The sequence below is a fragment of the Pogona vitticeps genome, chromosome 8 (genome assembly GCF_051106095.1).
Source record: "Pogona vitticeps strain Pit_001003342236 chromosome 8, PviZW2.1, whole genome shotgun sequence".
NCBI lineage: Eukaryota > Metazoa > Chordata > Lepidosauria > Squamata > Agamidae > Pogona > Pogona vitticeps.
In genome coordinates, this window is record NC_135790.1 from 6,062,878 (window position 1) to 6,078,297 (window position 15,420).

The following is a 15,420-nucleotide window of genomic DNA, read 5'->3' on the forward strand; positions in this document are numbered from 1 at the left end:
ATTGATGTTCTTCCTTCCTTCCAAAATCAGTAAAATGAGTAAGTAGCTAGGTTGGGTGTGGGTGTGAGAGGAAGTGTTGCTTGCATAATTATAAACTGCCTAGAGAGTGTTCTAGCGCTATTGAGTGGCATATAAATTAAAATGACAACATTCTGCCACCATGCTTCCTTCTCTCTGTCCACACCCTGAACTTTTACACAATGTTGCCTTTTCACAGCAGAACAAACAAAGTTCTGCAGTGCAGATTTATCAGCTCTGCTTGATGAAACAAATAAAAAATGGTGCAATACACTGAATGCATTTGAGGATTTGGACTATAAGGGACAAGAACTCACTCTAGAATAAATGTTTTAGTGCTGAAGGTGCAATAGGACTCTTAGATGCAGTCCACATGTCCTGTTTTTCCTTTAATATTATCATCCATGGCAAAGGTGTATAGTTAGGACTGGAGGGGTAACATGAAGGAATCACTCTTTCCCAGATGTGAACAGTCCCAACCAATGTAACTGCAACCTCCCTAAACTATCTATTTCTTTGAGAAAAAACTGCCTTTGATGCCATCCCATCATCTTCCTCACTCTGGCTGAATTTCAGTTTACTTAGCACTAGGTGTACCTACCTAGATTTTTGGCAAAAGCAGAATCTCACAGGAAACATTAATTTGTGATGCAAACCTGACATCTACTGTTGAAGGACCTCAACTGCATTCCAGATACAAATATGAATTCTTTGTGATCCATTTCCAGAGGTTAGAGAGGATGCACGAAACAAACTCATCTGGAATACTCTTGTCCAGTTCCCAAAGTAATATTTTCTCTTAGGTTGCAAGAAAGTGGTATATTTTCTCCTCTGGCTTGAGAAGAGCATTCAATCTCTCTTGGACTGAACACAGACAAGGTCTTTTCAACTCATCACAGACATTAATCAGCTCATTGTTGAAAAGTTTGCCTGTTTTAATGCCCAAATAATGTCTGCTTTATGAGAAATGTTGGGTTTAGTTTTTATACATGTAGTTTACCAAATCTATTCCTTTGCCCTTTCTGATTTCAGCCCTGGACAAACTGTGGACTGTACTCTTCCACTGTACTGGATTTAAACAAAGACCTCTCCCCATCCTATATATATTGATCTCTTTACAATGTTCGGGCATACTTGTCACTCATCAATGACCTTTGAATGATTTTTAATGGCCACCATTAAGACTTCTTGTTGTTAACCCCAAGGACCGCCAGCAACCTTTAACAACACTGTTTGGCCATCACTGTCAGAATGCTGGACCTTTTGCATTTATTTTACTTTTGATTCTCCCCTTTGCCCAATCTACAGCAGCTATACTTTAAACATCTGAAGAAACAGCCCACAAAACATAGAAACTTATGAATACTAAAAGAATTGTCACTCTCGAATTGGCCTTCTCAGCCACACTAGATGCTGTTCCAAGTCCTCTATTCAGAGCATGTTACCATAGTCTCTCGAGACTGAAGGATGCCTAATCTAATCTCAAATGAATACTAAAACCAGCTCAAGGTGCCATAAGATTCTGGGTGTAATGACACCTTTGCAATAAACCAGGAAAGTGTATTTGCTGTGAGTTATTCAAGAATGAATAATTTTGTAAAAATTCGTTGCACTGCTAGGAAAAACCTCTAATACCTACCTTTGCACCTTTCTCCCTTCCCTGCCTCTGGACTATTGAACCATTTCCACAAGAGGGAGCCAGAAGATGATTCCTGCTCAACAAAGGGAAGAAAATGGATGGCAGAGGGGGGAGAGAGAGAGAGAGAGAGAGAGAGAGATGACCTCCATTTTACAATTACAGGAAGAGATCACCTCTTCCATGAAAAATTTCCTTTACCTTTAACTAATTATGAATCTTGGCACCATTTCCTCTTGCAGACATGTGCATTAACTGTGACAGCTTTAACCCAGGAGCACAAGAGCCTCAGACAGTCTGGCTCCGAAACCGATCGATAGTTAAAGCCCATTTCTTCTAATAGTTCATTGCCACAGGAATTATGTGTTCAGGAAAGCTGAGGCTCAAGTTGAGTTGTCATCTGGTGATCGGCTTAACCTGGGCTCCAGACTCTGTCTGATTGCAAGGGTAGGAGCTGAATGGCCGGAAACACAGAAAGCTGGCTAGAGAAAAATGAAAGTTGCATCAGGGCCTCATGTTCGGCACGCCATATGGTGGAGCGAATGTAGCAGGAAGTGGAATTCCTTGGGCCTCTCACATTTCCCTGTTGCATTTGAACCCACTATGTAAACCAAATATCAGCTGACATGTCTAATCTTTTCATCTAACCAACTCGAATTAGGGTGACCCTAGAAATCTGTGGTTCCCAATTCTGGGTCTCAGATGTTCTTGGACTAAAGCTGTGCTGGTCAGGATTTCTGGGAGTTTTAGTCCAAGAACATCTGGGTGCCCGAAGTTGTGAAGCACTGCTTTACAGGGAGAGAGGTAGCATAGAATTTTAATTAGCGAAATAATATTTGTAACAATGCTCCGCTCAGATTTCTCAGAATACCTTATTAGGAAAAAAACCTTCAGATCTATTTTACATATATCACATACGATATGTAAACAAGAACACTGAGATCTATAAGGAGACCCTCAGTACATTCAAAAGCTTGTGCAAACTACAGTGGTGCCTCGCATTACGATGTTAATTCATTCCAGCGAAATCGCTGTAGAACGAAAACATCGTAAAGCGATTTTTAAAAGCCCATAGAAATGCATTAAAACCCAATTAATGTGTTCCTATGGGCTTCCAACTCACCATCCAGCGAAGATCCTCCATAGAGCAGCCATTTTTGCTGCCCGTGCAGCGAGGAAACCGTCCCAGAAAACAGCGGGCGGCCATTTTTTTAACCCAACGGCCATTTTGAAACCACCGATCAGCTGTGTGAAAATCTTCATTTTGCGATAATCGGTTAGCGAAGCAGGGAACCGATCATCACAAAGCAAAAAAACCCCATAGGAAACATCGTTTTGCGATCGCAAAAACTTCGTCGTGATGCGATTTCGTCGTTTTATGAAGCGCTCATCTTGCAAGGCACCACTGTATTCAGGTGTCACCAGGAGCATTAGGAGCCAACCAGGGATCCAGGCAACATGTCCACAGAAAGAGTTTCAGAGTTTGGAGCCACCCCAAAAGTGCCCCTGCAGCTAGTGGCCTTTCACTACTGGGGATTGGGTGGAGAACAGGCATCTTCTGTTCTGAGAAGAAAAGAGGGATGATTGCAATTAGTCTTCGCCCAATCCCTCTCTCTAGCTGTTTGGACATGAATCTCAGCCCTTTTCCTTAGGAACTCAGTGTTTGGGTTTCTTTCTTATGCCAGTCCCATTCCTCACAACTACCCTTGACTGCACACAGCAGACATCAACACTAAGCAATGGCTTAGGCACAGGTCCCCACATGGAGATTTCCCAGTCTTGTATAGTGGACAGAAGGATGGACTAAGACTCAGGAGGCCTGGGTTCGAATCCTTGCTCAGCCATGGAAACTCACTCGGGGAGTGGAACTGGGAAAACCATACCTTAAAAAGCTCACTTACCTTGAAAACCCTTTAAGGGTCTCTACAAGTCAGTTCCAACTTGATGGCACAAAACCCACACACCGCTCGTTGAAGTAACATTATGTATGATTGTTAGATGTGGTTGTTAGAAGATGGCACTTGTGAAATTAGGGAAATGTTCACTCTTGAAAAAGAATATCACCTCCCCCTCCAGTCTTCTTATCTACTGTGAAAAGTTTTACTGATATCCTTGTCTCATCTGGTTATCCATCTCTGTCCTTAGCGATGTATGGTAAGTAGGTAAAAGGCATTTACGTTAATTTCTTGTTTCTGGGCAGTATCCCCAGGGTTGCCTAATTGGTGTCTCTGATTTCCCTGTGGGTTCTTATGCACTCAAAGGCAGGAGGGCGAGGGACAGCCAACAAGGAGCAGACCCTCCCCCCCACTTGATTGCTTTTAGAGCAATCTTCAGAGCTATATCCGAGATGTGAACATGTTGTAACTGACATGAGATCCATAAATAATTCCCTGTCTAGGCATGATCTCAGCCGTGGGAGAGTCTATGGGGAGGAAAGCAAAGGTTTGCTTATTGACTGATACGGCTATTGAGGATTTAGGAAACGGGGGAAAAAGTCTCCAAGGGATTTCTCACTCTCTTTTCTTTTTTTCTTAAGGACATAGGGAGTAGAATCTTTGACCCTTCCTCACACAACACGGAAGGAGCAAGTAAGAGCAAAGCACCGAATTTCAGCAAAATTACTTAGATTCACCAAAGAAAACTCCCAAACAATAATTGGGACCCCAAATCCATTCACCTTGAATGGAACCTTATGAGATTCTTGTGTACAGATCCTGTCACCTCTGGATTTCCTTCTGAAGAAGAAATGAAGAGCACTGGCTCAAGAATCACAACATCATCACTAAAGTTCTATGTTCAGCTCTGAGATTTCTTACATTTGAAGATAACAAAAACAACAACAAAAAACAAAAACAAAACACCAACCTTTGAACTGGGGGAATGGACCCTACAGATCATCGAGTCCTGCCCTTCTCAAGGAGGCACAATGGGGGAATTTTATTAAAGACATTAATAAAATAATCAAGTTCTGCATCATGGGTTTTATACATGCTGATGTGTGTTTTGTTGCAAGTATCTTATTTAAAAATCTCCAAACTCATGGTGCAAGCCCATATGAACAGAACATGCAGATCTTGAGAGAGCTTCAGAGAACTGCAAATGTAGACCACAAGATTAAAGATTTAATCAAAGAGAAAGAATATTAGAGGTTTTAGAACATGTGAATATGAAGCAGGGATACGCAATGGCCCATGCATCACTAAGGATGCATAAGGTGGTGCTTGATCTTTCCTGATCCACTGACATTCAGAATAGAGTCATTGTCTGGGTCTAGGATGTTTTTTGTGCATTTCTGGAACTCCAGGGGGGAAAAAAACCACATTCCTGCAAATGGAGAAATGCGAATAGCAAGGCCAGGTCAAAATATATGGTGCAACTGCACCAGGTGCTAGGGTTTGGGTGGAGTGGTGGGGAGCTGAGATGGGTGCAGGGCAAAATTGCTTCTAACCGGGACAAGAGTAATGTGCAGATCCAAGGTGCTCTGTATTATCTCTCCCTTTATTTTTCATCTGCCAAGAGAAAGCTTTAATCTCACCAACAAGCTATTTCCTTAGGCATTGACAGAGAAGGGAGTGAGTGATGGACTTTAAAGGGGCAATGGGCATGTTTTTTTTCATTTCTTCTTAAAAGGGCAATACAGGGAGCTTGCTTTTCATTCAAATGAGCCGGTGTGCTTACTGCATCTGGTTCCCTTTCTCAACCTTCTCTTCTCTGATCCATGAGATGAGCAAATAGGTTTATTCAGGAAAAAGAACTAATTGGTGTATATCTATTGAAAAAGGAGGGCGGAAGACAGCTTCTAGTTCTACCCCTAGAGTTTCTGCTCTTTCTTTCCCCGTCCATTCCTTCACTGGGTCTCAAATGAAAGATACTATGGCCCTCTTCTCTTCTCCACTTCTAATCATGCAGTGAATGCTAGAATTAATCTGAGGGTTGGAGAGGGCAGTCCATACTGTGAATTCCTCAAGGATCTTTGCTCTGCCAAGGACCACTCCTTTAGGGAGAGGTTGATGTCAGAAGGCATGGCCACAACTTCTGACATCAAATGGATTCTTCTTCAGAAGCATTCGGAGGGGGCTTTTCCACCCAGTGCTTTGGGATGGGTATCAGACTTGGCTTCTCATCTCCTTTCCCATGTAGGAGTCAGTACGATGGCACAGTGGGAGCATGAAACACCATGCCAAAGGGGGCATCTTCATTCTTTCTGTCTTTTCTCTGCAAGGATAGACATTTAAGGAGACAAGGGGAAATGTCAGAGGCTAGGTCTGCATTCTGGACAAATCTTGCCAGATTAAGCCAGAAGGCAGGAGTTCACCCACTCCCTGGTGGATGGGATTCCAGCCTTATGCAACAGTATTCTGAATCGGCTGTTTCTGGTCTAATAAGGGCAAACCACTCCAACTCTTGAGAGTTGCACTTTAAATAAAAAAGTAAGTAAAGCCTTCATTGCAACAGGCACTTTGTCCTTAAGAGAACTGCAGCCAAGCCCCTCATGTCTGAATCATCCGGTGATCATCCGATCCTTGAGATGCCTGCAATTTGCCAGAAATTGTCATGCTAGCATCAGCCGTGCACTGCAGAACAGAGCAGACTGGAAAAATAGAGCTGAAATATTAATGACAACAAGTGCAGTTCAGGCAGCATGCATATCAAATCTGCATCTAAGAAAAGCACAGTGTGGCTAGCAACAGGGGAAAAATATCATTCATCATCCTGAAGATGGCCTGCAAGGATTTGGGCTTGTTACTGACATGCAGTATAGTGCTATTCTAAATCAGTATAGTAGAACGATTTTTATATTGCCACCCCAACCCCAGAATAAAGACATGAGACATTAGATTGGATTAAATGCGGGCCACACTTTATTTAAATAATGAATCAGGAAAATTGCCTTTCGGCCAGTAAAAGAATATGGGGGCCTGCTGTAGTGCGGGAAGCCGGTTAACTGGGGGTATTCCCATACCCCCTGATCAATAAATGGCGAGTCCCTGGCCCCCAAGCTCCGGCGGTCCCGAGACCACAGGATCCTGGCTAGCCGCTAATAAACACCCCCAGACCTCAAGACATCTTTGACTGATGACTGTTGGTCCAGAAGTGGCCCAGCGCATCCTCCCCCCACAGGCACTGTAATCGCACGATCCGCAGCACAGGAAGGTCAGATGCGCTGTTGGCTTACCTGATTTTACAAACGGGGACACACCGAAATACCGGTTATTTCCGCACTACCCGCCAGTGCGACCAAAATAGTTTCCACCAAAAACCCTCATCCGGTGTGGGATAGGCGAAAAATCCCCCCATCCAAGGCCAATCAGGATGAAGGTCAAAAATTCCTATCCGGCCCCAGATGGCGACCAGAAAAACTCACACTAAATTTAGGGAGGGCGGGTGGGTGCCCGGAAAGAAGAGGACAACGTGCGCTGGGTGAGTCACCTAAATAGGTTCCTCTCTCCCCCCCAACCATCACGTGTCCCTGTGATGTCTCTGCCTTTTCTGGGGTGGGAGGCAAACAATGCTCACTTGCTCAAAGTCTGCAGACTTAGCAGCGAGCTAAATCTTTTATTTCTGTTATGGTGATACCTAATAGGTACCCGCTAGAATTACATTTAATGCTATTGATGTAATCACTCAATCAATTCTTATAATAATCTTAGAACGGTAGAGCTGGATGGAACTGCGTAGATCATTGAAGCAAAGGGAGGAATTGAACTCCCAACATCTGGCTCCCCAGCCGGATGTCTAAACCACTGAGCTATCCAGCAGTTCTTACTGAGAACTAGAATGGACATGTTTTCATGAACAATTTAGTGATGCCATCAGATAAGAACAAACAAAGAAAAATGCTTCAGTGTTCGTATATTTTCTTCTTTCTAGTGATATTGGCTTATTCAGTTATATTGCCATTACTTGCTCTTTTCTCAGCAGCCCTCATTTGGCATCAGTGATGCCTTTACTGCTACTGCAGAACTGTGATATCATTTTACTCTCCTGGTTAAGTGAGCATGCTTGTAACTAACGGCCACACTTGTATTGATGGGAAAAGTTTGTTTTCTGGACTAGCGCCCCCAGAATATCTTTGACTATCTGGCTACTAGTCACCTTGTGTTTTTTTTTTGTTGTTTGTTTGTTTGTTTGTGGTTGTGGTTGTGGTTGTGGTTGTGGTTGTTGTAATCTCATAAACGTAGCCCAAAAATTAAAATTCCCCATTTCTGTGTGATTGTGACTGCTTAAAGATTAGGTACTCTTGCCGTAAATAAATAAAAATAAAAAAACTGTAGGAAAATGGTGAAACTGGGAGGTCATGGGGTGGTTACTTAAATGGATCACCTGATAGGATGAATATTGGTGATTAATAGTACAAGTAAAATTTAAATGTATACATATAAACACAATGGCTGGAATCCTATTGCTTTTCATAATCCATTAGGACACTCATGTCCGAAAGGGATCAGTTTCACCCTCCTCAGAGTATACTAAACAATATCTGAACAGCAAGTGATATACATAGTATGGTCTCTGGCTCCCTCTAGTTGTTGGTTCTGGTAACTTCATCTTTAAAAATTATATTTCTAGGATTTTTCTTTTAATATTTTAATACTTTCAGACTGTGGATTAGTGAATCAGCAGATATTGATCCTGTTGGTACAGGGGTCCTACAGTATGACACATTGGAGCAGGCCCATTGAAACATTGGAACTTATAGGGGGGCTGACTTGAGACTTGGAACCATTTTCCCAAGTTGTGTTTTGGGTCCCTATGGGATGGCCTTGCCTGCCGCCACTGCCATTCTGAGAGGCATCAGGTCCAGCTTTCTTTCTAGGAGTCAGCTGCTGCCTCCACCCACACATGCACCATCAACTGATAGGCCAGCATCTGCACAGAGGCAGAGGCCAGCATCTGCACAGAGGCAGGGGCCAGCTCAGGGAAGGGACGTTCGCCTGCTGTCTCTGCGCATGTACCAGCTTCAGCTGGGTGGTGCATGCACAGTGTGAGTCCCAAATCCCAAGCCTCGGGGAAAGGTAGGCAATAAAACCTCAAGACCTGAGGCTTGGGAATCAGACCCCAAAGCTTGGACTTAGGCTTAGGACTTGGTCCAAAAGATTCAGACTCAGACTTTGGACTTTATCCCAAAGATTAGCCAACATCCCTGATACAGAGTTCCCAGTTGATCTCCCACCATATTCAAACCTGCCTAATTTCCCCTGGACTGCGAAGAGAACAAAGCTATCCATTTTGAAGGAAATCAACCCCGAGTGCTCACTGGAAGGACAGATCCTGAAGCTGAGGCTCCAATACTTTGGCCATCTCATGAGAAGACTCCCTGGAAAAGACCCTGATGTTGGGAAAATGTGAGGGCAAGAGGAGATGGGGACGACAGAGGATGAGATAGCTGGACAGTGTCATCGAAGTGACCAACATGGATTTGACACAACTCTGGGAGGCAGTGGAAGATAGGAGGGCCTGGCGTGCTCTGCTCCATGGGGTCACAAAGAATCGGACACGACTTAACGACTAAACAACAACAACAAATTTACAGCCAGGCATCTGGCTCATCTACAGCCAGACCCTCGAGATGATATAATATCTGGGCTTTTGAATACACACTGGAGCTATTGTAGGAAGGAGATTCTGTGTCGAGAAAATAAATTCAGTACATCTGCTTCCTTCCAGCTGTTCTTGCAGGAACAGTTTAAGGGCTTTGCAGTTCTAATTATAATGCTGCCCTTCCATTTTGGAGGTGTTTAATAATATAACAGAAGCCTGAGGTCAGTTTTTCCAAATCAGTGATTGTTACTTGTAAAAGGACAGGGAAGAAGGTCAGAGAGGGTGTCCTTATATGATTAAGGTAGTGGAAGGTTTTGACCAGAAGCACTAGGATAAAATTAAATAAGTTTTTAAAAAATCCTTTATTCTACAGTTTACACATTTTATTTTTCCAATATATTTTGGGTTCAATAAGGGGGGGGAATTGTTCCCTTGCTATAAGCATTATAAGGCAATAAGGTTTTATGTAGCTAAGAAGCAATTGAGTTATAGATCAATATAGATCTTGTCTGTTCTGTTCCATTACATTCTGTACTTGAAAAAAAAATTAATATGACAAAGGAGGGAGAAGGACAAAAGGTCACAAATGAAGAAACGGTATCTCTAGGCTAGAAAGTTGTTTTAACAATGTCCAGATAATCATCATCATCATCTTCATCATTGCTCAACACTGCTGATATTTGGTGGTGGACCAAAGAATCATGTCTAAAAATTAGGAATCAGATCCTAATCGGGAGACAGATGACATGCCTGCAAGATTCAATTATTATTGTTATTGTTGCTGCTGTTGTTAATTGTTTCTTAGAAGGATTTTACTTTTCCTACTTCTTTGTCACTTGACCAAGAGTATAATCAACCTCTCTTCCAAAGTCAGGAGCATATGATTCTTTTAGGTGGGTCTCACGTGTCTGCCTCCAACTAGTCACAAGAGGATTATTTAATGTTAAAATTGCAAGTTCTTATTTAAAAGGTATTTATTATTTATTAGCTTAAAGAGAGCAGATGAGCCCTTCACAGGCTGAAATCCTAGTTGTCAAGTTCTGCCTTTGTAACAGGAATAATGTCTTTCATGCTGGTGGATTGTGGCTTCCTTCTGTGATTTCTGGATGCACACAACTTCATCACATTGTGCATGAGTTGTGCACACCTAGAAATTGCAAAGGGAAGTCTTTAATCATCAGCAATCTGTTGCTGCCCATTATGTCATTCCTGGTGCATGGATGGAGCTACGTGATAGGATTTCAGACATTAATTCCATCCTATTTCCACCCACTCTTTCCTCTATAATGGATGAATACTTTTTTATTACATCAATATTCCTGTTTTCCTCCAAAGAATTCAAGGTGATGTACATGAGTTCTCCTCCACATTTTTCTCTTTGAAATAGCTCTATGAAGGAGGTTAGGCCGAGAGCCTCTGATTGTCCCTATGTTTACCTACACAACTTAATGTTTGTTTGGGAATTTGAATCCAGGTCCCTCCAAGAATCAAATGGTCTAATCCAGATGTGAGAATCAGGCATCCTCTGGGACACTTCTGTTCCACACCTATTTGTGTGGTCCCAATGCCGTGAATTTTCCCAATTAAAAATGGGAGAGTCATAATTTCTAGAATCTTCTAACTATGGCTGGTCCCTTAAAAAAATTGTTTTACAAAATTGTTTCTGCTGACTTCTGAACAAAGAGGACAGGTCCAGGGAACAGAAATTGTCCCTTCCCCTACAAAGTTTGCTCCATTTCATCACATTAACCATTACTTCACACCAGGAATTGTCTATAGGGTACTCAGATGGTTCAAACCCCAACCAGTTCAGATTTAGTCCATGCCGTGCATTATGTGTCTTCTAGTCATAGGAAATGAAACATCTTGATGCTGCAAAAAAGTAACGGGGCTTCTAGCTTGATTTTTTCTCTGACTGCTTATATTTTAATAGACTGCAAGCTTGAGACCTTATTCTCAATATTGAAGAACCTTTTGTACATGAAATGAAGAAATGGCATGTCTTTCTACCACCTTGCCTCTAGAGGGAGTCCTTCAACTGTTGACCAAGTGTCTTTTTCTGCCAAAAGGAGTTCGATACAAGAAGGAAATGTTAATTTATTAAAGTTAATATTATTAAAAAGAACATCCACATCTTTTGAAAGTTTGTGAGTTGATTGCAATGGGACACATTTCTGCATATGCATGGTTAAGGTTGGGCAATGTATTCAGTGAGTGAGCAAGAGAAAGAGATTGGACTGGGATTGAGATACAGAGCAGATCCAAAAATGGGTATGGATTTGGAGCAGGTTTCCTTCCAATTAATAATGGGGAAATATATGCAGGTTGCCTTCAGACAGAGGCAGGAAATGCTGCTTTTTAAAAGACCATAACTACCAGAATGCCACAACAGAAAGCAGAAAGATGGGCTGTTTAACCACAGCAGAAGACAAGACCCCCCCCCCCAAAAAAAAACCCACAGCAGCTTGGAAGAGAGAATAATATACTGAAATTCATTAAAAGAGAAGAATCTTGGAAGGGATTTCAGAAGCAAAGCATTAAAATAATAATGACGACGATCTTTTTTTTAACTAAAGTTAATAAGAATTATAGTACAGATTGAAGAGTGAAAGGGAAGCAAAATGGACCCAGCCTCAAATAGGTTGGAAATTAAAAGTAAAATACAATCTAAAATTCATAAACATAGAAGGTGGGTGGAAGCAGGCTACCTCCGATGAAGTGTTCAGCTGAAAGAAACCAAAGCAAGACAAGACACTTGGGAAACCAGAGCAGGTATAATGGGGAAGGGCCGTGGTCTGACTGGGTGGGTGGGGGTTCTTCCCTCACCTGCAGGATGAAGCTCTCCCCACTGCTCAGACCGTGAGGTACATCTGGTAGTATGTATAGTAGGTGGTGTTTTAAATATCATTAAGGATGCATCACATAAAACATGCAAGAAATGAGGTTGACTCAATAAGTTCCTTTTCTGAATGTGTCGTAGGTTTGGGGGGATTCCACCATTCAGTCATGTAAGCCTACCATCTCCTTCTGAGGGGTAACACATGATCAAGCTGAGTCCAAAATGTCAGCACGAAGTGCTCCCTCTTTTTAAACAGCACACTCTCTTCTCACCCACTGGACTAGTGGAGTGGCACTATATGGGCTGTTTGTATCTTTATAATCAATCTGCTTGTTGTTTTGTGCTAGCTATATCTTCTCTCCACAGCTTCAAAGAGAGAGAAAAGGAACTGGGCTTTGCACAGAACCATCTAGAAAACATTATAAGGAAGTGCTTGATATCTCAGCCTCATTATGGTTTGAAGAATCCTCAAAAGGCCATCTCATCATGCTAGACCATAATGTCATGAATAGATTCCTCTTCCATAGACTATACTTCCCCATCCTCTCTCTCTCTCTCTCTCTCTCTCTCTGTGTGTGTGTGTGATGGAAACTCAGAAGGACGCCAGCAAAACTTTTCAGTCTTGTAATTCAGCCTGCTGCGGGGACAAGTAAATGTCAGAGATGGGAATTACCGTGGTGGACAGATTTTGCCTGAGAAAACCAGGGTCCCTGTGCATTTTGGAACAGCTGATCCGTTAACGGGACCAGATGATAGCCAGCGTGTTCTCTGCTTGTGCAAAAGCCCACTTATGCATAGCAGAAGGAGACGGTGCTGCAGCCGAGAACAGTTGCCAAGAATAATGCTGCAGAGTGATTCCCCTATGCAAGCACAGGAACAGAGAAGGATGTTGGGTGGGGTATATCTGCTGACTGCAGAGCAGACAGCAGGCAGATTCCAGAAGAGCATCTCATTAGAAGCATCCAGCTTCCGAGGAGGACCCAAAGCACTTCTGAAGCTGGTCGTTTTTTGCATACATGAAGCCGAAAATGCTGTCAGGTCCAAAGTAACCATGCAGGCTCTGGGATTCTGGCAAATGCAATAATAATATATTTTAAAAACCCACACAAAATGCTTCCCTTCTCTGTTCAGGGTGGAATGAGCATCAGGTTTAAAAACTCTGTATGCAGAAGAAAGCAGAATTATCGGAGTATTCCCACCCCCTAAATGCCTTGTGTTACAATGCATGTGACTGCCAATATTTCTTTTCACCTTAAAAATAAATGGAATTAGAGATGGGATACTCGTATCCATCTCCTGAGGGAGACGAACACAAATATAGCCACCCCAGGTGGCTGAGCCCTTTGCATCCAGCCACCCCCCCCCGGCATAACTGCTTGTGGCCCATGTAGCCATCCTCGTTCATGCTGCACCAATCATGGAAGCAACCCAGCTGGCATTTCCCTGCCTCCCTGCACTGCTGACCACTCCAGTGAGGAGGTGGGATAACAAGTCTCCCTGCTCAGCTGCTGAGTGGCCTGCAGTGCAGGGAGTCAGGGAAACGTGATTGGCGTGGCGCAAACAACGACAGCCACGTGCGCTGCTCCACGATCAGTAAATGGACCAGCCAGTTCCAGGGGGTGGATCCAAAGGGCCCAGCCACCTGTGGTGGCGATATTGATATTTGTCTCCCCCACTAAATATCCCTCCACTAAATGAAATCCTTGGCCATAAATGATCTTGCTATGTGACATTTAGGTAAAGGTTCCCCTTTACATTTAGTTCAGTCATGTCAGACTCTAGGGCGCAGTGCCCATCCCCGTCTCCAAGCCATAGAGCCAGCATTTGTCCGAAGACAGTTTCCGTGGTCACGTGGCCAGTGTGACTAGACACGGAATGCCATTACCTTCCCACCGAGATGGTACCTATTCGCATTTTTACATGCGTTCGAACCGCTAGGTTGGCGCGAGCTGGGACAAAGCAATGGGAGCTCACTCTGTCGCGTGGATTCGATCTTACGACTGCTGGTCTTCTGACCTTGCAGCACAGAGGCTTCTGTGGTTTAACCCGCAGCACCACCACGTCCCTCTTGTGACATTTAGTTTGTATTAAATCAGGGATGTGCAAGTGAAACCCCAGGGCTGTACGCAGTCGCTGAAGCCTGTTCTCTGCCCTTACCCTCTCAAAATCCCTTGCCAATAATTTTTCTCTAATATAAAACTATGCATTGGTATTCCTGGAAGCTTCCAGAAGCTGTGAGTCACCTTTAAATAGGTTATGCTTCCTCTGCACTGTTTATGACTGAAATTTATGCACTGAAAGCCTATACGTCAATTTCCCTCCCACAATCACGTATACTCAATCCTAAAATGTAAGAATATTTCAGAAAAGTTTGCTGAACCAAGCTGAGAGAGAGAACAAAGGAAAATAAATAAATTTCAGAATGTAAAAGCAATGTGTCCTGTTTACATACTGCCCCATAGCATTCATAGTGCTTTTTACAACTTTAATTATGAAGGGTACACATTGCCTCTCCTCCCCATGAGCTGGGTACTCAGTTTATCAATCTCAGAAGGATGGAAAGAGGAGTCTATCTTGAGCTGGCTACCTCAGCCTGTCAAGATTAAACTCAGATCATGAGTAGAGCCTTGACTGCAGTACTACAGTTTAACCACTGCGCCATGAGATTACCCAAACACTTCTGCTTTTTGCCCTACAGCTCCGTGAAATGGCTGGTGGAACAGCTGCCAAGAAATGCACAGCCCGAATTCTCCCTGCATATCCAGGAGAGAACTTGAGCTTTATGGGGTGGTGGTTCAGCCCTGGTTTGCCACTTCTGCTCTATTACTTCCACTTTCTTGTCTCCTCAGTTTAAATTGCTGACCATCTTTGTAATGTTACAAAGACCACCTTGGATATGAGGGATCAACATAGATGTTCCTTCATTGGGATCATACGAATATTCCTGATCTGGTCTCTTTTTGTACAAAGAAGGTGCAGAAATCTAATATGTCTACATATGTCCCATGCAGCTGATGCCTACATCATGACTGATGAAGAGGAACCAACCTTGCGCTTAAGCTTCAGACCGGACACCAAAGCCCCAAAGCTTTCATCTTCATTAGCCACTATTAGACGTGACGTGTATTTTATCAACAGCCGTCCTCCCATATTCACTTTATTAAACAAGTCCATCATGCCTGGCTTTATAATGGAATTGGCAAAGGAAAAGAGTTAATTTATTGTGACTGAAGAGGGAAATGGGAGGTGAGATGTAGGAAATGTTGCCCTCCTTCCACCCAATATAGCATCTTTCTCTTTAGAGAAATAAGCATTCAGGAGACCTAATCTCTCAGGTGATGGTAAGTACTAAGCATTAATCCACAAATGAAAATAGACAAATGAC